Source organism: Doryrhamphus excisus, unplaced genomic scaffold (genome assembly GCF_037039965.1).
Source record: "Doryrhamphus excisus strain RoL-2023G ecotype Guam unplaced genomic scaffold, RoL_Dexc_Guam_v1.1 HiC_scaffold_24, whole genome shotgun sequence".
Lineage (NCBI taxonomy): Eukaryota > Metazoa > Chordata > Actinopteri > Syngnathiformes > Syngnathidae > Doryrhamphus > Doryrhamphus excisus.
The window spans coordinates 7,273,653-7,295,000 of NW_027621862.1; the positions used below are offsets into that span (position 1 = coordinate 7,273,653).

General features: G+C 45.1%; 5 non-coding genes across 5 annotated transcripts; 2 read left to right on the forward strand and 3 right to left on the reverse strand.

Annotated features, from left to right (window-relative positions):
• Positions 1-15,263: 15,263 nt before the first annotated feature.
• On the forward strand, positions 15,264-15,427 carry LOC144896947 (U1 spliceosomal RNA). The gene has a single exon (XR_013626529.1). It is a non-coding gene; the product is annotated as a U1 spliceosomal RNA (small nuclear RNA).
• Positions 15,428-16,504: 1,077 nt separating this feature from the next.
• Positions 16,505-16,695, reverse strand: LOC144897000 (U2 spliceosomal RNA). Its single transcript, XR_013626581.1, has one exon. It is a non-coding gene; the product is annotated as a U2 spliceosomal RNA (small nuclear RNA).
• Positions 16,696-17,573: 878 nt separating this feature from the next.
• Positions 17,574-17,646, reverse strand: trnaf-gaa (transfer RNA phenylalanine (anticodon GAA)). Its single transcript has one exon. It is a non-coding gene; the product is annotated as a tRNA-Phe (tRNA).
• A 523-nt stretch (positions 17,647-18,169) lies between these two features.
• trnas-uga (transfer RNA serine (anticodon UGA)) lies at positions 18,170-18,251 on the reverse strand. Its single transcript has one exon. It is a non-coding gene; the product is annotated as a tRNA-Ser (tRNA).
• A 2,168-nt stretch (positions 18,252-20,419) lies between these two features.
• Positions 20,420-20,492, forward strand: trnav-gac (transfer RNA valine (anticodon GAC)). Its single transcript has one exon. It is a non-coding gene; the product is annotated as a tRNA-Val (tRNA).
• Positions 20,493-21,348: the final 856 nt, after the last annotated feature.

Here is a 21,348-nt window from a genome sequence, read left to right on the forward strand (position 1 = left end):
GTATCTTCATCTATTACATGTCTACAATATTTGGACTCCACGTGACCTACATTCTTTGCGGTACCTTTTAGCTGTACACAGGTGAAATTTGCCAGGGCTACTTTAGCAGAGAAAGGTGGGGGTCTTTTTGTTCTATTGACAACTGGGAATATGGTGTTATATTCTGAACATGATGGTGACAGTGTGGACATTTTTATCATCACTTCTGGGACACAAGTAGCATTGATCTGTGCTGGTACAATCCGGAGAAGTGGGGTCACTTCCTGACGCTTGGGCACATATGTACCATTCTGTGCAGTTATGGATTAGGTAACATGGGTTTAGGCCTGCCACTACGGTTATGTAGAGACCCATGGCTGTCTTGGTTATAGTCACATTTTTACACCACTCGGCCGCTGTCCCTGTGGACCACTTTGTCCAATCTTCGTCTGTTTCAGCGATCAGGGAAGTCCATGATCGTGATTTCTCGGTTATGTACCAGTTGTATTCGGGTCCATAGTCTGTTGCAGATTGTCCATACTCATTATACAATGAGCTCCACGGGATGGTTATGGTGGTATTTTGGTTTGCATGAATACAAAATTGTGGTCCTGTGTATCCTGTGTATTGTTGGCCCCGTGTTGCGGCTACATCTCTAATGCATTCTACAGTGGGTGGTCTACTGCGGTCACTTACTTTCAGCGTGTTGTTATTGTTTTTATTTATGGAGAAGCGTTCCCATACAAGTACACTGCAACCTGTTAGGAACACCAAGCCTGTTACAATAGTGATCTTAGAACTAGGATGCATTGTTCAGTTTTCTGGACCAGGGTATGTGCTATAATCTTCACTGCTCAGCACGATGCCCCAGAGTCTAGGACTCTGAAGTCCCCTGCGTCACAGACGGGTCTTTACCTTCCTTGTCAGACTCCTGACCAATGACCAATTACAATGGGTTTGATGTATCCAAGTATTTCTTTCTGCAATTTTTAATGTCGTGGGTGTCGTTAATAATACTTGATAAGGCCCTTCCCACTTGGGAGTGTGCCAGTGTTTTCTTTTTACGCTTTTAATCAACACCCAGTCGCCTGGCTTCACAGCTGTTGTTGGTGATACTTGGTTGTCGTCTCCTTCCAGTTCTGGTTGTACACCTTTAAGCCTTTGCAGCAGTAGCCTCATGTAATCTGCCAAAGTGGAATCATCATCAGTCTCCCACATGTTTTTGAACTGTGGCCTATAAGGTTTACCAAACAACGTTTCATATGGACTCAAACCATTTATTGCCGTTATGTTTATGTGTAATTTAACAAGATCTAAACATTGTGTCCATGGACGCTTTGTTTCTTCCATGCATTTTTTAAGTCTGTTTTTTATTGTGCCGTTCATTCTCTCTACCAGTCCTGCACTTTGGGGATGGTACGTGCAATGGTTCTTCAAGTCCATGTGGAACATTGTTCCTATTTTCTGTACAAGTTGATTTACAAAGTGACTGCCATTATCAGAATAGATGGTCTCAGGGATGCCATACCTCGGTATGATATCCTTGCAAAGTGCTTTTGCCACTGTGAGGGCATCTGGTGTTTTAGTTGGAAACAGCTCTATCCACTTTGTAAATGCATCTATTATGACAAGGCAGTACTGTTTTCCTTCACTTTTATTCAGCTCAATAAGTCCGTGTGACTTACTTGAAATGGATATTTTGGTTTTGGAAATTGGCCACGCCTAGGTCGCAAGTTGCCCTGGGCATTGTGTTTTGCACACGTTAAACACGCTCTACAAAAATTTTTGAATAAGAATTAAATTCATATGTAGTAAAGTGGGTGTTAATAATGTGGCACATCCCTCCTGTTGAGACATGTGTAACACCATGGCTCAAAATAGCGGCCCACTTATACAGATTTTTTGGCAAGATTGGTTTATTATCTGTCGACATATCAACATTTTTGTCCAGGGTTGCTTTATTCCTTAGCCAGTGGTCAATTTCTTGCTTTGGACTCTGTTGTTGCATGTCTGCCAGGCTCTCAAAGTCTACTTGTAATTTTTCCGTGTTATAGAGCAGGAGCCCACAGGGGTCAGGGTAGCTGGAAAGCTAACAAATTCCCATGTGCACAGCATTTAGTACAAGGGTCACTGTCTAGAGAAATGGACATCTGCCGATCTTGCTGTGGTGGGTGTGGTCATGAGGGCCGTGAAAAGGCACTGAAAATTCGAGCCAGATTAGCTCTACCTTCTAACAAAATGAAACATATTGAAATTCAATCAGCATGTTGTATTGTGTGATAATTAAGCAAATACAGACATTTCTGGTGGTGGCCTACCCCTGGCAGATACCAAAATAGGACAAGAAAAGTTTGAGCTAGATCAGCTTTGTGACTAACAAATTCAAACTGATGCTAAATTGTTCAGTACTGCAAACTCTTTCAAAAATCACTAACGCCAGACAATTTTTGTGGTGGGATGGCCGCGCCAGACACTTTGAAAGGGCCACACCCTCGGAGGTGACCGAGATTAGCTTGTGGGCTAACAACATAAAACCACTTGCAAAATGTTAACCATGTTAATGCTTATCCCAAATGACCATTGCCAGACATTTCGAATGGTGGGGTACCCCTGCCAGATGCACTGTAATGCAATGTAAATGGCCTTGCCCTTGGATGACCCAGATAAGCTAGGCTAGCCATTCCACCTTACAAAATATGACCACTTGCAAAATATTAACCATGTCAAGATCAATGGGGCTAATAATACTGTTACAGTCATGAGCTTGTGAATTTCTACATTGAATATAATTATTCGAAGCCTTCATCGTCCTCCAAATCAGAATCTTCACTCCATGCCTCATCTGAATCAATCGGTTCTTCACCCTCGGCGACGTCAGGATCAGCCTCCTCTCCAACAATGATAGTTTCATCGCTGTCACTGTTGGCGCATTCTTCATCAAAGAGAGCATCTGGTGTTGCGGATCCTTGGAACCATATAGGTATGAGAAGGCTGTTGCTTTCAGCCCAGCCATAGTCTGTGGGTGATAATCCATTCCCAGGATGTGCGGTTGTTGCTTGGATCCACAATGTTGTGACATATTGCGACCTCTTAACCTTCATCTGAAGAGTACGTTGACAAGGTGGCAACAAAGCACAGTCAACTCGTTTGACATTTGCCAATGGGTCATCCTGAAATGCGGCAAAATAAGTTTAATACCTGAAAGATTTGTTAACCTCTGTATACATAGGTCAAAACACATTCATGTAGATCGATCTTAAAAATTTTATTCAATGATTTTAATGTTCAAAACTCATTTTCCCCCATTATCCATTCCATCTTCATACCTGATTTACTTTGCCAGTAATCTGTACTAACTTCCTGTACCGTGCTTCATCAACATCAGTGATCTTGCTTTGGGCATATATGCGGCAAACGAATGCCGATGCCACATCCATATCGACTGTCGCATTTGGGTCCCCCATGGTGATGAAGAGTTTGATAAATTGTCCTGACTTGTCTTTCATCAGAATGTCAAAGGGCTTGACTTTGCCTTTCCTGAAAAAATAACAAGCACAGATGGATGTAAGCACAGGCTAGCTGTATTTAGTATATCTGAATGTATCCGAACTGTAATTAAATATTATGGCATTAGTTTAGTTATACCGTAAGATGCTGCTGCAGTTGTCAAAATTACATATATTGTCAACTCGCCTGAAAAAGGCAGATGTGAAGTCACACCCAGTGAATGCATGGAATCCAGGGAGTGCTCTCGCAAGTCCCGCTTGGCATTCTTCAAGGACGTTGGTGATGTTGGTTACATTGATGTAACGTCTATTGTTCCCCTGTCCACAGTCCATGATGATTTTGGTCATGGATCGAACTTCTGGGCGTTGCTGTCCTAGGGCACCAATGAGTATAACCAGGACATCTGTGTCTGATGCTCGTACGAGGATGCTACCAGAATTGATGTTGGTGATATGGAATCCAATGAGGGTGTCTGCCTCTTCATGGTCAGCCTGAAGGTTTGCTGGGCAGGTCACAGAGATGTTCTCAAGCTCATCACTAGGAATGTACTGGTAGCATTCACCACCGAATGAGACAACCACAGTCTTTCCCCTAAAAAAGTTCCAGTTGTGGTTTTTCTGCCACTCAGTCAAAAGGAACTTAGCTAGCGCATTCTTGAAAATCCCATTGGTAAGTAGCTTCTTGCCATTTTGTCTAATGGTCTGATGCCTGATCTATTGCCCCTCTCAACTTCTTCTCACTGTCCTTTATGGAGTTCTCAACATATTTGTCAAGACAAACGTGCACCTCATTTCCCCTGCCAGAACAAACAACAGACAGCAGTGATTTGGCGATGGATGCGTAAGATGCCCCCATGCTAATCTGGGAGAGAACAGAATGTAGGAGAAGTCCGCCATCATAGACCTGAGTGTAGCTAAGCGGAAGCTCAGTTTCCGTTACTGGCTCTGTCTGTAATTCCTCAAGTTTATTCAACAGGGCTGACTTCGGAGTTTTGATGTGTGCGCCATCACTGTGTGCAAGTGCCAAAGGATGGGTGATGATTGGGAATGCTAGAACTTTCTTTAGATCAAATCCAGTCTTCCCTGCAATGACCACAACCATTCGAATGAATATGTCGCGCATGCTCTCGGCATTTGTTTTCTCCGCCTGTGAAGCAATGTAGCCTTCTTCTTGACATTTTCGGTTGCAAAGTTCTGTATTTTTATTCGCTTAACGGGTTTCAGGAATCGACTGGAATCAGTGTCCCATTCACCTTGGAATTTCTTTCTCCTCTGTGTTCCTCTTTTCAATGTGTTCAACAGATACGCTTCTGTAGCCTTGGAAGCTGCTTGACCACTTGCTAAATTAACAAGGGACTCCGGTGCATCATCAGAAAAAGGATTACAAAATTCCTCAATTTTAGCACTGAGTGCAGCCATCTGTTCATTGTCCTTCTTGATTCGAGAGGGACGGCACTGGGCAGTAGCATGCTCCCCAACTTCTAAACCTGCAAATGTCCTAAGTTCTGACACAGCCATTGCTCTTTGTGTCATAGTCAATGACCAACGTCGCATGGCAGCCTCTGAGTTGCGAAATGCAACGATTCCCTTCATCTGTGAAGCTGCATCCCTGTTCACGGTTTGCTCGAGAGACAAGTCCACGGCAGATCTGCTGAAGTCCTTCTTGGTGCGCCTGATTGAGAAAGCACCCCTCTCAAGAACATTTCAAAGTTCTGGGCCTGATCTCTGTAACTTCTGCAGAAACAGGGTTCCCCATCTGGCATAATTTGGACGGTTGAGAGCAAAGAACACATCTAACATCATCGGAAACACATCAATGTATCCTCCTACATCATTCATCTTAACACAGCGTTGTAGCTCACGAAGTAGGCGATTGATGAGGAATATGTAAATTCCCCAAAACTGAGCTGTTGGCCCAAGCAAACCATCAAGAACTGATGAAAAGAAATCCTCATATTTCTGCAGATGCTCATTGATGACTGGATCTGCCAGGTATGCCTCAACGAGGTTTGGGTCATTTGGAACAGCATTCATCACATCTTGGAACGAGTAGCGTTCATCTTCAGCCAAGCTGGTAAGAAACCGTTCATACAACTTTTGCTCCAAAACATTGGCAAGTAATTCGTGTAACCTGGTGCAGCGATTGTAGAACTTGCCTTTGATAAATCCCATCATGGATCCCTCAGCCAAGATGTCAGCCTCTGTGAGGATGTATTCTACACCACTTTCATTGATAAGTGTTCCCACCGCACCATAAAATGCCAATTCAATGTGGAAATTTCCAAGCAAAATCAGCAAGTTGTCAAATAAGGGAGCCTCTACTGCCTGAATTCCATATGCCTTCAGTGCAACTGCTAAGTCATACGTAACAACACCATAGTCCTGACCTGTCTCCTTTGCAACGCGCATCGTCCTCAGCATTGTCTCTCTCACTACATCGTTATTTGTGGGCGACTTAGATATTGGATCCATGTAGCAAATTCGCTGCAGTGGAAGAGGGTCTCTGATGAAGCCAGCATGTAGAGGTGTGTCACCATCCCTCAGTTTTACAAACCAGTACAGGTCTAGTGCATTCATTCGTATTCTATGGTCGTTGGGTTCAGGGTCTGAAGCTGTTGCAGCAGATGTGGTTGCACCAGATTCAGCTTCATTCATTTCCGCATTGCTCTGCTGTGTAGCATTGGTGAACTGCACAGTGGCTGGTTTTGGTGTCCTCGACTTTGGCAGTTTCAGGATCTGTGATCGAAGATGAAGAGCTGCCCATCGCAATTTGTCATTCTGTGCCTCCAGTTCAGCATCATCATGAAGTCTGTCTACAGCATCATCTTCTGGGATCTTCGAACTGAAAATGAAGTTGCCCCTTTTTTGGTCAGCCAGCTTGACTTTTATTGTGTCCCCGTACCGTTCTTTTATCTTCCTCATTAAATTCTGGGCCTGGTAAGTATCCACATCTGCCTCGTCCCCTCCAATGCCTGTGTATTCTACCTTGTACATGTTAAGTAAGGCGGACACTAACATGGATCGCTCTTTTTCAATTACCTCAGTCTGAATGTATGAACAAAGAGAGGCAAACGCTCCTCTGTGGCAAGTACTTGGTGTAGGTGCACAAACAGACCGAACTTTCTTCTCTGGGCCATCACTCCTGCCATCACTCTCCAACAAGAATTTTGCACGACAGCTTCTGTGGTACCATGCATTGGCAGCTATCAAGTCAACACCAGACCTCAAAAGACTTTTAACTCGTTCATTGCTAGAAGACAGTGCTCGTTGCCGAAGTGAATCACAACCCCCCATTGTTCTTACAGGTTGTTTTGCTTTTTCTTTTCCTTTGACCTTTTTGCGAGACTTTCCGCAAAAGAAACAATTTTCCTGGAGATCATGATTCGTTGGAAGTGGACTAACGGTTCTTGTCTGAATTTGACTCTGAAGTTTCTTAGCAGGTGGTTCAACAGTTGATTCCGGAGGACGTGGCCGTTTTACTGCTGTGTAGTTCTTGTTGCAGGAAGGATGGTAATGATGAGATTCATTACTGGTTTGCATTATCTTATGAGTGGTGCTAGAATATTTATCGGATTTCAGACTTTTCCGTAAGGACGCAGCAGTCTTTAATGTACTCCATGTCTTTTCATTAAACAGCTTTAGCTTCCTGTCTTCATCTGTCGATTTCTCGCAGATGTAGCAACACAAGATGCTGCAGTTATCAGCCTCTATCTCCTGGAATTCAAGACCGTCAATAAGTAGGCCTATTCATTTGGATCAATGTGGACATCAAGAAGTATGATCGCATGTACTCTGTCAGCCTCAATATACATTAGATACATTTACTTTAAAGTACAAAGAGAAGTTACCACTTGACCAGCAACTGAAGTCGTCTCATGTGATTCTTGAGGTTGTGGCGACTTGTCTGACATCATAGAGGTAGATTCCATGGCTGGCATGACATTTTCTGTTGCACTTGTATTTTCTTGACTCTGATTTTCTTGCAAGTCACTGAAAATAATTTTAAAGTGCAGTGGCAAGCACAGACGGTCATCTCATAAATGCTTAAAGATCAGGGGACACGAAAAAATAAAATTTTCTAAAATGCCTATAGATGGGAAAAGAATATAATTAGTTTTTAAGAATTCCTAATTTATCCATAACTTGGCTGAAACCAAATGATGATCTCAACAAAAGAGAAAAACTCAGTCGGTAAACTCCGGGAAAAGGAGAGATGACATCATTGGTGCACATTGATCTTGACAAACCTCATGTCAGATATTCTGCCTGCTTAATTTCAAGCATTAGAAATCCTGAAAACAACTAAAAACCGGCTCATTTCAATTTAATTCTTGTCGTAAGATACTGATCTGGGTCAAGGGCGGGGCTTATACAATGCATCTGGCAGGGGTACCCCACCATATAAAAGGTCTGGCAATGGTTATTTGAGATAGACATCATCATAGATAACATACTGCAAGTGGTTTTATTTTGTTAGCCCGCAAGCTAATCTCGGTCACCTCCGAGGGTGTGGCCCTTTCAAAGTGTCTGGCGCGGCCATCCCACCACAAAAATTGTCTGGCGTTAGTGATTTTTGAAAGAGTTTGCAGTACTGAACAATTTAGCATCAGTTTGAATTTGTTAGTCACAAAGCTGATCTAGCTCAAACTTTTCTTGTTCTATTTTGGTATCTGCCAGGGGTAGGCCACCACCAGAAATGTCTGTCTTTGCTTAATTATCACACAATACAACATGCTGATTGAATTTCAATATGTTTCATTTTGTTAGAAGGTAGAGCTAATCTAGCTCGAATTTTCAGTGCCTTTTCACGGCCCTCATGACCACACCCACCACAGCAAGATCGGCAGATGTCCATTTCTCTAGACAGTGACCCTTGTACTAAATGCTGTGCACATGGGAATTTGTTAGCTTTCCGGCTACTCTGACCCCTGTGGGCTCCTGGTCTATTAAGATGGTTCAGTTCCTTTCATGCCGTTTGTTTTGCCATTTTATCAGCGAATGCATTTCCTAAAGATATCGGATCTAAATTATTTGTATGTGCCGTGCATTTACATACAGCAATTTGTTTTGGCAGTTGCACTGCTTCTAGTAATGCTGTTAATAATCCCGCGTGAGTTACTGAATTTCCCGCTGATGTTATCATACCTCTGTTTTGCCAATATTGTGCAAAGGTATGTACTGTTGAATAAGTGTATTGGCTGTCAGTATAAATAGTCACCTTTTGACCTTTCATTAATTTGCATGCTTCATGGTGACACTATTTGTGCATAGTTTGGAATCCAACATCTACAATAATTAGTGAGTCCTAAAAAGGACATCATTTGTTTTCTTAAATGCACCTAAACCACAAGATTGCTTGTTTTCTGTCTGTTAGAATGGTTCGCCCTTGTCCTGTCAACTGATGGCCTAAATACTTCACTGATTGCTTACAAAATTGTAGTTTGTCTTTACTCACTTTATGACCTTCTTTTGCTAAATGGTGCAATAAGGCTATTGTGTCTTCTTTACATGACTTCCTATCTGGTGACGCGAGTAGGATGTCATCTACATATAATATTATCTGGCTTCCATTTGGGGGTTCAAACGTGGACATACTGGCCATCATTGCTTGTGAATAAATTATCGGGCTTTCACAATATCCTTGTGGTAGGCGTGTGTACGTACGTATATAGACATAGACTCCCTTTATTGTCATTGCACAAAAGGACACGTATATCCCTTTCCTGCAAACGTAAATGCGAACCAGAACTGACTTTCTTTTTCTATTGGAATGGAGAAGAATGCATTACAGATGTCTACTACGGTGAACCATGTGAGATCTGTTGGTAAAGAATTTAACAATGTGTGTGGGTCAGGCACACAAGGTGCTCTTGCCACCACAGCTTGATTTACAACTTGTCCTGTATCAGTCTCCATCCCACAGAGGGTGGCACTTCTTTTACTGGGAAAATAAGGATGTTACATGGTGAGTCATTACATTCTACTAAGACTTTAGCTTTTAACAAATCTCTTATAACTGGTTTTATTCCTTCGTATGCATCTGGTTTTATTGGGTATTGTCTAACGCATGGCCTGTAATCATTTTTAGCTTTAATTTGTACAGGTTGGGCACTTTTAATTAGTCCTACATCCGATGGACCTAGGGACCACAATATTGTTGGTATGTTTTTTTAATTTATTTTCTTCCTTTTCTGTTAGCACATAAGTTGATCAAGCTGAATCTATTATGTGTCTGCCATAATTAACCTGAGTTGTCCAGAACAATGGTTTTTTCATTAGTCCTGTGGATTCACTGACTTCATACCCCTGTGGGTCTACAGTCCAGTCCTCGTCATTCATCCCAATTTGTATTATCTGCCCTGTGTCTTTCCCTTTGTCATCTGACTCTTTGTAGAGTGATACATGTGGCTTCGTCCACCCATAATACAATGGGTAATGAATCTTTCCGCATCCTCTTTTACAGGTGTGACACCATCTAAGGCCTTTTTCACATCATCCTGTGTCCATGTACGATACACTAGGATTGTGGGATGATCGTCATTGGCTACATTAGGGTTCGGTACTTCTATCATTGGAAACGCATCGGTTTCCGGTGAAACCTTAGGTGGTGATTTAGGAGAAAATACTTCTCCCATCTGTTTTGACCACTCCACAGAAAAAGGTTTAGCTCTTGTTTGTGGTGGGTATGGTGCTGATGGTCTGACACAGTGGTTGTCATAATGTGGGGGTTCAGACAACTGTGGATACAATCGAGGTTGTTCACCTACTCCACCTTCATTTTGACTGTTGCTGCTCATTCTTTTAGCTGGCATAACTGTACTTTCATTATCTTCCTTACGTGTATAAAACGTGTCTGTGTCGTTCTTCTCACTTGCTTTTCTTTCACCTTTCTGGTACTCATGAAGTAAAACTTCCCTGATTGTGTTTTGTAACTCTTCCTTTCTACAACGTTCGCTTTCTGCTTTTTCTCTCTCCTTCCTTTCTTCCTTCATTTCCGCCTTGTCTTTTTGCCTTCTTTCTGCCAACTCCTTCCAATATGATAGGTCATCATACCGTTCCTTTTGCATTTTATTGGTTTGATTCTTGTTCTTTTTCGCAATATCCTGTTGCAATTTTATGAATTTAGGGATCGATAATTGTCCGTCAAAACCATACTTGTTAATCCATATTTCTAGATGGTTTACTTTGGTTGGTTGGCTCTGAAACACGTAACACAAATCTTTGCACATTAGTACTTCCTTTTTTACTTGTGGTTTTCCACTTTTATTTCTCATCTTGGGAATAATTTGGTCCCTGTTGTGATGAGCTTCCTAGGGAAAACTAACAACAGGGTTGTTTGTCAGTGAGAGAGTAATCAACTTTTCTTTGAGGTAATTCTCAAGCTTCTACCCCGGTGAGGGCGGAGAATTCTTGCCTCTGCTTCCTCAAAGACTTACTCTTTTTCTCACCCTTTAATATGAAGACCTGTCTAGTGACAAAATCTCCCATTCACACACTCATTCGTACTTTGTTTTCGCATTCAAACCCTGAAAAGGTCTTTCACCGCGGAGGCTCTCCTTTTCTAGCCAACACGACCGTCAACTCGGTCTTACTGTGAAAGATCGCCAACTCCATCTTATTACAAAGGACCGCCAACTCTGTCTTCCACAAAGGACAACCCCGTCTTTTCAAAGACTGCCGAGCCGTCCTCTTGCACAAGACTGCCAAGTCCGCCCTATTGCATAAGACTGCCAAGTCCGCCTTATCACAGAAGACCGTCGGCTCTGTCTTTCTGCAGTGCCGAGTCCATGTCTTTGCTTGCCAGCGACTAGTATACACAAGGCTTTAGCTCCGGGTGACAAACCTTATTGACCTGCGGGACGCACTCAGTTTCAGGGGTCAAGAACCCTTAGCGGGCTGCATGCCGCCCCCAGGTCTCAGTTTGTCCACCCCTGCTTTAACACACTCACTCACACTCTGATCAAAAGTGTCTTACTGTTTCTTGTCTTCTCTTCCGTCGGTATCCTGTCAACCTTCAGCTTCCAGTTGTTGAGCTGAGAAGACAGCCCTTCAAAGGGTTTTGTCTGCCGTGGCCACGGTCTTTCTGTCTCGTCTGCTCTCCAACTGGACTCCTCAGGTGTCTTGGGATCCGACTCGAAGGACCAAGTAAATGTCAGGTTCAAACTCCTGTGACACTTGTAAAAACACTTAATTACAGAAGAGACAGACAACAATATTTGTTTCTCGCAGCGAGGAGAATGAAACAACATACCCAGTGACATGCCGCTCCACTCTGAATATGCCATTCATGCTCCTCTCTTTTTATTTTCTTTAGGAGGTCCCTGATACATGGTCGTCCAACTCTAAGGGGAGGGGGAAGCAAGCAGTTGCCCAAGCAGTACTTGTTGTCCAGGCACCTGAACTATTAGTGGTGCTGGGAGTAGCTGGTCAGCGTCTGGGAATGTTCCTGCTTCAAAACACTCAAGACTATTGTCTATTGTCTAAGCAACGGCACCCATTGAACGTCTGCAGCAACTGCACTAAGCCACTTGCTGACGCTGCCTTTGCTCAGAATGAAGTCGCAAGAGTGCCACACAGACTGACTCCTTGAGATAACCGGAGTACTGTCTCTGAATTTGGACACAGGTCCAGTGGCTGGGCTTGTTGTGGACGACCTGATGAGACCACCACTTAGCATGTGGCATGTGCAAGAGATTTGTCTGGGCGAGACCGGTCCAATTCATACTTACCTGGCAGGGGAGACACCATGATCAAGAAGGTGGCCATCAGAAACAACCATCCAACTCAAGCTGAAGCGGCTCAAATTGCTGTTCCCAGCCGCAATGGGAACTGTTTCGGATCTTTATGTCCAAGGAAGGCAAGCAGCCACACCCAAGATGGAAGCCACAACATTGTGGTTCATGGTAAACCTACCCGCACAGGCCAGCTCCTGCACTTTGAGTCCCTTCGCTCACTGGAACCCGAGCCAGAAGTTGTCAGAAGTGCAAACAAGAGAGTAGAAAATACCGGGTCACTCACTCACCGAGGGGGCAGACGCACAATTTACAGGGAGCACCACAGTGCTCCCCTTTACCGTGACATGTGGGTTTTTAATTAAAATGGCCACGCCATCATTTTTATTTTCATTTGACCCACTCCATAAGGATGTTTGTGGCCACATTTCTTCCCACTGCTTGTAGTTTGTTAAAAAGGGTAAACCACATTCTTGTAATAAAAACACATCTGACTTAAAAGTTTGAAGGAAGGATAAAACACTTTGAGCTCTAACTTTCGACTTCACACTTCTCACATTGATGGTAGAGAAAGTGAGAGTCATAAGTATGATTTTTTAGTTAAAAAAATAAATAAAACTTAAAAGAGCCTAAAAGTTAAATACTTGCTATAAAATGTATACTCTGACTATGAGATTTCTTGTGAGTGAGGCTCCTCCTTCACTCCAGTGGGTGAGGGTTGGAGGGGAAGAGCCTCCCTTCCCTGCCGACGTCTGGGTGTCGGTCGTTCCTGGAGTCTGCCATTAAAAGTTCGCTTCTCACGAGTGGTTGACTGCAAAACAATAAAAAAGGACCGATTAAAAAGGACAGTTTGTTTGGGGAGTCCGAGGGGAAGACTCGAGGCTCCTCCAGTGAAGAACTGTCTGAGAGAGACTCAGGCCTTCCCCGCTTCTCTGATAAAAGGGAGGAGTCAGACAGCTGTGAAGCGAGTCTTTTGCTTGCTGGCCACTGGGTGGGATGGCTTCCTCTTCTGACTCTGGCGGCGGCAGGGTGACTACCAGGTGAGTGCACCCTTCACTTGCCAGCAGACCACTCTGAGTCATGGTTTCTGGGGCCTCTGTGAGCCCCTCCCTCTGTCCCGCCTCACCTGTTTCTCCTCCAATCACAGGTTTTGGCGGGAGATTTGAATTATTTTTGGTCTCAACAGCCATATTGGCCCCAGCACTTTCCTCTCCATTTCTCTTTTCTTTTCCAGCCTTTAGCTTGTTGGCAAAGGATTTCGGACAGTCTCTGAGGAGATGGTTTGAGTCTCCACAGAGGTTGCACTTACTGCCATTGATACATTGTTAAAAAGTATGTCCAATTTCTCTACATTTCCGACACACAGTCTGCTGACATGCCTCTGCCAGGTGCCCGTGCTCTCCACACTTGCGGCAGAGCTTGGGCTGACCCTGGTAGTGTATGTAGCCTCGGTTCTCTCCCAGGACTATCATTGATGGGAGATGTTTCAGACCCTGGAAGCCCTGAGGCTCCTGCCATTGCTGGATGGGGACCCTCCAGGCGCAGTTCCAGATGCCATCTTCATCTCTCACCTTCATAGCCTGGCCTTTAACCGTGCAATATCTTCCCAGCCAAAAGCAAATGTCGTCTGCGGTCACTGTCTCATTAAACATTCTAACAATAACGGTTTTAGCCGCATTGTCAGTCAGGTTTTCAACATTGAACACAGACAACTGGGATTTCACATCTTCATAACGAGTCCAAAATTCTCTCAAAGTTGCAGCAGACTGGAAACTTACGTCATAGCCTTTGTTGTAAGGCAGTGCCAAAATGCAGTTGAGGTCGTCAGGTTTGAATTGAAGGATTTGTTGGATGATTTTTCTGGAAAAATCCAATCTGGACAGTCCCAGTGACTCACCCTCCATTTCCTTATATGTGAAACGCACACTGTGGTGCCTCCGCATACCAGCATAGCTGGCCGACATAGTGGAGGCACCACCAGATGAAATTTTCCTGCTCAATGAGAGTTTTTAAATAAAACACCTTGCACTGCACAAAAGTGTAGAAAATTTCCTCCCCAATGTTGGCAGAATTCTATGCACCTGAAGCATACAATTCTCCACCTAAAGGAGGCAACCGCAGTCTTAGCCAAAAGGCCGAGAAGCGATGCCAATGGGCGCTCGTAGGGGAGGAGGGCACTTCTGGCATGACAAGCTAAAGGACCGGTTGCACGCATGTTCGAATAAAATGTAGACAGAACAAACATAGCGTCAATTATCACCCTTATATCCATTCGCTTAGACAATAGAAAGTGTTTGAATGTGCTGAAGAAGAAATGTTCCCGTGACCCTGATCAGAGAGCCCCAGCAAGCCCCAGGTCCTGGAGGTGCCTGGAAGCGCCAACAGCGACCCTGCAGATGTTCACGTTAATCCTGCAAGAATGTGTCAAGAAAAGAACTCGGAAAGACAATTAAAGTAATTACTCTCACATACACACACATAGACAAATAAACACAGTTTGTACAACTGCCTCCCCCCAGTGTTGCACGACCATGTAGTAGGGGACCCCTGAAAGAGAATAAAAAGGAAGGGGCGTGAACTGCATATTCAGAGTGGAGCGGCATGCCACTGGGTATGTGGTTTCACTGTCCTCGCTGCGAGTAACTTTGAATATTGTTGTCTGTCTCTTCTGTATTTCTGCATTTAAGTGTTTTTTACAAGTGTCACAGGAGTTTGAACCTGACAACCCACTGACCCATGACGACCTCGCACGTCTACACGTTTAACATATTGGCCTCTCATGTTACATGGTGTGACTAGGCACGTGGAGTCAGTACTCCAGTCTCCCAATTGAACGTCTGCAGCAACTGCACTAAGCCACTTGCTGCCGCTGCCTTTGCTCAGAATGAAGTCACACGAGTGCCACACAGACCGACTCCTTGAGACAACCAGAGTACATTCTCTGAATTTGGACACAGGTCCAGTGGCTGGGCTTGTTGCGGGCGACCTGATGAGACCACCACTTAGCATGTGCGAGAGACTCGTCCGGGCGAGACCGGTCCAATTCATACTTACCTGGCAGGGGAGATACCATGATCAAGAAGGTGGTTCACTCAGGGCGAGGCTCAGCCATTGCACCTGGGTTGAGCTGACCTCTGCGAATTCCCCAAATGTGGGAATCTCGACTGCATAATTTGTGATAGTGGGGGACTGCGTTCGCGCTCTCCCCTGATCCCGTGTTTAAAACAAGAGGCAGGTGCAGCGCCGTGCCGAGCTCCTTGGCTTGCGAGTGCAGCCGGACTCGAGCAAGAAACAACCAGCCCAGCACTACCAACGCTTGCTGGAAAGGTCTGCCCGTCCGCAGGAGACAACCAACCAACCAACCAACCAGCCGAGAGGCCGATCTGCTCTCAGTCAGGAAACCTCAATGTAAAACGGCAACCAGGCGGAGAAAGGGGCGTCGGCCAAGCACCTCCACTTTACCAGCACACCGGAACCACTGGCCACAGTGGACGAGGTGGCCGTCAGAAACAACCGTCCAACTTAAGCGGAAGCGGCTCAAATTGCTGTTGTTGCTCTCAGCGGCCTTCCCAGCCGCAGAGGCAACTGCTTCAGATCTTTATGTCCAAGGAAGGCAAGCAGCGACACCCAAGATGGAAGCCACAACATTGTGGTTCATGGTAAACCTACCCGCACAGGCCAGCTCCTGCACTTTGAGTCCCTTCGCCCACTGGAACCCGAGCCAGAAGCTGTCAGAAGCGCAAACAAGAGAGCAGAAAATACCGGGTCACTCACTCACCGAGGGGGCAGACGCACAAGTTACAGGCTCTGACCGCCTGTGGCTATCCCACGTGGGTTTTTTTTTCTTTTTTTGTCATATCCAACACACAAAGGGCCACCAAACCCGACCCTGAGAAGCCAAACGGAAGACGGAAAAGCCCCTTATGCCACTGGTTTGTGGAGGAAACTTGGAAGGCCTCCACCAGACAAGATCATTGTGTCAGATTACATCCAGCAGTTGATCAATGCGACACTCACAGGGCCCCGGGAAGCACGCACGAAACCTGAGAATCAGGAGCCGGTGGGAGACTGCAGGAGGCAAGGCTGACAAAAAGTGGCTGACACCCTCTGGAGACCGGCTGCTGCGAGGGAAGTGGGGTCCACGGAGTGCGCAGACACAGTGCCCCACTACCACGAGCCATTTCCTCTGCAGAACTACTGCTCAGGGGGCACCAAACGTGAGCATGTTCTGTGCATTTCTTTCAGCACCATCCACAAGATGCACCCTGCTGTTGCTGTTTACACAAGAAGAAGTGCACCGTTCCTGGAAGCGCTGCAATAACAGGTCAATGCGTGGAGCGGATGGCGCAAGCCCCAATCGCAGCTCCCTGTTCCAAAAAGCAATTTAATATTTAGTCCCCTGTTGCGGGACGTATCAGATATTAAACTGATAAGAACAGATACTACACTTGATCTTAGCCAAAAGGCCGAGAAGCGATGCCAGAGGGCGCTCGTCGGGGGGAGGGCACTTCTGGCATGACAAGCTAAAGGACCGGTTGCACGCATGTTCGAATAAAATGTAGACGGAACAAGCATAGCGTCAGTTATCACCCTTATATCCATTCGCTTAGACAATAGAAAGTGTTTGAATGTGCTGAAGAAGAAATGTTCCCGTGACCCTGATCAGAGACCCCCAGCGAGCCCCAGGTCCTGGAGGTGCCTGAAAGCGCCAACAGCGACCCTGCAGATGTTCACGTTAATCCTGCAAGAATGTGTCAAGAAAAGAACTCGGAAAAACAATTAAAGTAATTACTCTCACATACACACACATAGACAAATAAACACAGCTTGTACAACTGCCTCCCCCCAGTGTTGCACGACCATGTAGTAGGGGACCCCTGAAAGAGAATAAAAAGAGAGGGGCGTTAACTGCATATTCAGAGTGGAGCGGCATGCCACTGGGTATGTGGTTTCACTGTCCTCACTGCGACCAGGAGGAAAACCACATTGGACCTCTTGTAGCAGAGGTTCGACCAACAGTTGCACCCTTCTCTCCAGCACCCTGGAATAGACTTTCCCAGGGAGGCTGAGGAGTGTGTTGCTTTGTCCGGCTCCTTTTGAGTGTCCTCCATTGTCAGCGAACCTCACAAGGGCACAGTTTTTTCCTGATCAGGGCATCATTTTAGGTTGTGTGGATGATTGGTCTTAAGCACCAGATTAAGACTCTTTTCTCTCAGAAGGCACTGCTTGAAATCACACAGCTGGCATTTTCCTGGTCATGTCCATTGTCCTCGACTGGAATGATGTGGCAGCAAAGGACTGTCAGATTGTACAACACAGCTGAGCCCTTCAAGAAGAAGGACGAAATGAGGGACTGTGCTGAAACCCGGGATTGAACCAGGGACCTTTAGATCTTCAGTCTAACGCTCTCCCAACTGAGCTATTTCAGCTGCGAAGGTGGCTCTCTGCTTTTTCCAGTAAAGGCAATTTCACCTAGATCTCTATTGTAACAGGCGTCCTTACACCATGACTGAAAAGGATTTCATGGATTCCCTGACATGTTTTTGGTCTGATGACTTCCCATGGATTGCCATGAATCGCCACCGTCAATGAAGTCTTGGCACCTCGAGTGCCCCCAAAACTGCACGTTGTCGGCAGTTCTCTGCCGCTATCCCGGTTAGCTCAGTTGGTCAGCGTGTGGTGCTAATAACGCCCATATCCAACATCACACCACCCACCTGTGAAACACCCTCGACAAGGCCGCTGAAAACAGCATGTCAAAAGCAGAATGGCAACAAACCTCTCGGCCACCGAGACTGCAAGAAGCAGATCAATGGGGACAGTGGACCTCATTATCCTCTACCCAAAATTTAGACCACCAGTGGAGAGAATGCGGACCGTGAAAGGACAAAACCCCGGCCCTCATAACCAAAAGTATTCCACCACAAGGCAGCAACAAATGCCCAACCAAAGCGTCACAGACAGGATTCGAACCTGTGCGGGGAAACCCCAATGGATTTCAAGGCCAACGCCTTAACCTCTCGGCCACTGTGACTGCTTGGAAGAGACCAATGGGGGCAGGTGACCCCATTGTCCTAGAACCAAAATTTTGCTGATGTCAAGGATCAGCTGGCAACATGTGCATGGGAGGAAGACACATGGTTTGTGTGAGGGGCTACACAAGTCTTTCCACTTCTAGTTAAAAGCCAGGCACCTCACATCGTTTCCATGAAGTACCAAGGGATTGTCCTGTTGCCCTTGTATTTTGTGGGCAAAAAGGAGGCGTTTGCAAGTGGACCTCAGACCCTATCACTGGTCAGCTGAACAGGGACTTGAATCCCGGACACTCAGATCAAAAGTCTAATGTTCAGTTGACTGGCTCAAACTTAGTCTTGTCTGACCACTCTTTTGTCCAGAAGATATTTGGCTAAAGTGGTCTGATTTCTTAAACCTGCAAATGTCCAAATACACAAGGGTATTGTCTTTGTAGGGCGCATTGACACACAGTTTGCCAATTGGGAACCACGAATGAACAGTGACACTAATTCTCAATAATTAAATTGAAGATATGGCATATTGGCTCCTGAATCAACTTTGCTGCCGCCCTCAGTAACCTCCCAACCAAATTATAAATACCACATGGCTCATCGCTTTTAATGGAATGCAACAGTTTTCCTACCTCATCTACACTTACCCTCTTAAATTGAAAACTACGCAGTTTATCCTACATTGTCTTGATCTTTACAATAGAATCTGACAGTCAACCGTCAACATCTATCATCTGATCTCTAATCAAATTTACTTTATTGATAAAAAATTGAGAAATATTTGCCAATTTGGACAATTGTCAATCTGCCCCCACTTTGGACACATCGTCGTGTTTCATTGTTTGGCAACTGCTTTGTGACTTCGCCTGTCCCCTTAAAAACCCCTTCCTTCAGGTTTCCATAGTGTCGTGGTTGTCACGTTTGCCGAACACGCAAAAGGTCCCTAGTTAATTTCACAGCCAACCAAGTTAGGAATTGTGGTCATACAAGAAGGGGGTTTGTTTTTTTGTATTTCGAATAAAATGTTTTCTGCATTTTGAACAATTTTCCACAGGAAAGACATCTTTCAGATGTATCAACAAAAGAGCTGAACTGCCCAATGTGGGGCTCGAACCCAAGACCCTGAGAGTAAGACTCTCATGCCCTACCGACTGAGCCAAACAGGCCTTTCTCAGCTGCAGATATAATTTTTTGTTTTTCTTTTTTATCGATGTGGCCACCTTGATGTTTGATCAATTCCACAGACAACCTTGTTTCTCAGGGAACAGAAGGAGCGAGACTTTCAGTCATCAGTAGTTCTACAAACTCCGACTCAGGCCACATCTTTGTACCCGACATTTCAAATTTATGATGATGAATTTAGGATTTATGATCACTCTGCAACTGCCTCTGAACAGACACCCATGTCCACCCTCTCTTGGGGAACATTTGACTCGACTCAATTAAATGACACACTCAAACCAAAATTCTAGAATCCTCCCAACCCCGTTGGCACATCATGTCCCCACCCCGAGGTTATCAAACTCGCTCCCAAGGGAATGTTGGAACTTGGGAAAGCATTAAGAATGGCAAGAAGTAGGATTAAGAATCCTACTTCTTGCCAAAAGCCTACCCTATGGTAGAAGATAAGATATGCCTTTATTCGTCCCTCAGTGGGGAAATTTGCAAGGTCCCGCAAGTTCCGCAACAGCAGGGGGAGTACTTCAGTATGTTTACAGACCATGGACTCCTCCTAAATTTAGATACATAGCCTTATCCATGCCAAAACCACACAACAACCTCGACCAAATCCTGACTGACATATGTAACTGACTTGGTACATAATCACCGTCTCAACGGAACTGAATTAGCCCAACTGTTGACATTGACCACAGGCTCCAAGTATGGTGCTTTTTGTACGGCCATTTAGCCAATTCTGCCAAAGGGGAATTCAGAACACCCTCGTGGCCCATTACCATTTTGATGGTACCTGGCGACTTCAACCAGTGAACTCCACTGTACCGCTTATCCTCATCAACGGACTGTAATCCCCACCCTTTACCAGCATGGGGACATTCCAACCCAAAATGAGAACACACTGGACCAGGTACACAGCAACGTAGTGCGTGGCACAGACACAGCTTCACCCTACCCCCACTTTTAGCCCAGACTGAAAAAGCAGAGAAACCCCTTTGCAGCTGAAATTGCTCAGTTGGGAGAGCGTTGGACTGACTATCTAATGGTCCCTGGTTCAATCCCAGTTTTCAGCACAATTGCCGTTTACATTGTGAGTTGGCAAATAGTTTGTAAAGGGGTGACTTTGTTCTCTTGATTTCATCAACATCGATCACGACAACACAGCCAATTACATATTAAGACCAGACAAGTACAGTTGGGAGGTGACATACAGAATCCTGATGCATATCATGTTACAATCAGACACAAAAAGGATGGAGGACCAGACCTTGAGTTCGCGCAAATGTTCACAGCATTAGGTCTGCAAAGTGTTCAGCTGATGCACATTTACTGGAAAGGAAAATGGGCTTTTGTCACGGTAGCCGTGCCGACACAAGCTAAAATGTTTCTCCCGCCAGGACAACACCCACATGAAATTCAAGCTTTGCTCGCAGACGAAAAAGAACCAGCTGGAATGAGCAATCTGCACCTCCAAGTCTGAGTTTATGGTTCTTGCCCAGAAAAGCATAGCTCACAGCCGTAATTGTATAGTGGTTCCTACTCTTTGTTGTGGCCGCAGCAGGGTCGATTCAGGGTCATGGCAGGTGTGTGTTGCTTTTGTAATTGGATTGTCTGAAAAGACAAGATTGTCTGTCCACTTGAAGTGTGGTGATGTAAAAATACACTAGTTTTGACCACACCTGTATTTTTAGTAAACATTATTAGCATGCAATGAATCAAAGTATACGGTACGATGTCAGAGATCGCTTTTGTTGGGAAAAAAAGCCATAACATATCATTTCCACAATACGGGTATCAAACCCGCTATTTCTTGCATGTAGAGCAAGAACTCTAGCCTTTGAGTTGAATCCCCCCGCTGCACAAGAAGGCTGCCACAATTTCTGCAACACCAAAACACTAATTACGATGTGTCATTTTGAGTCAACAAGA